The 1,959-nt window shown below is 29.4% G+C and overlaps 1 pseudogene; it reads left to right on the forward strand.

Annotated features, from left to right (window-relative positions):
* The first annotated feature begins 315 nt into the window (after positions 1-315).
* On the forward strand, positions 316-1,569 carry LOC115240167 (annotated as a pseudogene).
* Positions 1,570-1,959: the final 390 nt, after the last annotated feature.

Below are 1,959 nucleotides of genomic sequence, written 5' to 3' on the forward strand. Positions count from 1 at the left end.
TTTGAGTCGCATTAATCGAATCTATTGTTGCCATTTTACCGCGTGTCTGAAGACGAATAAGAGAGAGAGAGTGAGAGAGAGAGAGAGAGAGAGAGAGAGAGAGAAAGAGAAGGAAGAGAAAAAAAGAAGTTTTATTTAAAATTAAAGAAGAGAAAGAATAAGCAAAAGACATGGAAAAAGAGATAGACAAAAGGAAAAAAGGAGAAAGAATATAATATCAGGTAATAATATAAATAAATCTATATCGTTGAATATTAAATATAATGTTAAATATTATTAAATATTATTAAAAATTATTTAATATTATCAAATATTATGGAGGTAAGTTGATACATGCTAATTGTTTGTCACTTAAATATACATTAAATATTATGCTATTAGATTTCAGAAGACGATTCGGAATTGGATTAGACTAGTTCAGATTCAAATGAATCCCAAATTTTTTCCTGTTCTGAATCGTCATCCTCGGACTGTTTCATCTTATCTAATCCTCCCAGAAGGAAGTTACACCAAATAACTACTTTTATGGACACTATAAAAGAATACGATGACCATGAATTTAAAGAACATTTTCGATTAACTCGTTCAACTATTGACCTAATAATAAGTAAGTATGATCATCCACTAATAAATAAACTGAACTGCAATGTTTAATTTGCATAAATTTCAGATGAGATTGAAATTGAACATGTGTTACCTCAACATAAATTTGGAAGGAAAAAAATATGTACACGAAAAGCAGTTTTAATGACTGTGTGGTATCTTTGTAATACAGAGACATTTCGACAATGCTGTGACAGGTTCAATGTTACTAAAAGTACCTGTCATCGTATCATCACAAAAATAATAGAATTTTTAGTAAGAAAAAGTGGACAGTATATTGTATGGCCCACTGATCAACAACTGCAAAAAATAAAATCTGAGTTTTATCAAATGCATGGGATTAACGGGATAGTTGGAGCTATAGATGGGAGCCATATCAAAATTAAAAGGCCAGCCTCCAAATATTACTATGTATATTATAATAGAAAAGGAGATTATAGTCTTCTTATATAAGGAGTTTGTGATTACAAGAAAAAATTTATTAGTTTTTTCTGTGGAGAACCAGTATCCATCCATGACAGTCGCCTTTTAAAAAAGTCGTCTCTGTACAGGAAAGGTATAGATGGATTCTTGGGTCTAAATGTCTTATTGGGAGATTCAGCATACCCCTGTTTGGATTGGTTGATCTGTCCATTTAAAGACAATGGCAACCTAACTGAAAATCAAAAAATATTCAATTACCGCCATTCCGCAACTAGAATTGTAATTGAAAATGCTTTTGGGCTTTTGAAGGGAAGATTTAGGAGACTAAAATATTTTGGAAATGATAATTTAAAGTTTGTAGAAAAATGCATAGTAGCTGCTGCTGTGCTACATAATATTTGTTTGGACAATCAGGATGATGATGAATTTGATGTCGATGTCAATGATAATAATGATGAGAATATGACAGATGTAGCAGGAATTAGTGGCATAAATGAAAAGAATTCTAGAAGAGACGAAATTTTTGCAACAATGTTTATTTAGATATGTATATTTAAGAAAATTTGACAATAAATAAAAATTTTATTTTAACATAACTAATGGTTTTATTAATAAACAAGAAACATAAACATAAATCTCCTTTAGTCTTTCTTTTCAGACATTTTATACAAAAACAAAACAAAAATAAATTAAATAAACAAAAAAAAATAAACACAATACAATAGCACTCTGCGTATGCTATTACTAGAGTAAAATATTTTTTGATTACTAAAAGTTTCTAGTACGAACTCAAAAATAATGTGAGAACTTGACTGAGGGTCAACCTTCGATTGAACGTTTGTAGTACTGATTATTAGTATTTTATGTATTTTTTTTCTTTCAAAATCTTCTGTAAGTCTTCTAATGCCTTTATTTTCTTCTTTTCCATTTCCA

The sequence above is a fragment of the Formica exsecta genome, unplaced genomic scaffold (assembly GCF_003651465.1).
Source record: "Formica exsecta isolate Colony F162 unplaced genomic scaffold, ASM365146v1 scaffold42, whole genome shotgun sequence".
Taxonomy (NCBI): Eukaryota; Metazoa; Arthropoda; class Insecta; order Hymenoptera; family Formicidae; genus Formica; species Formica exsecta.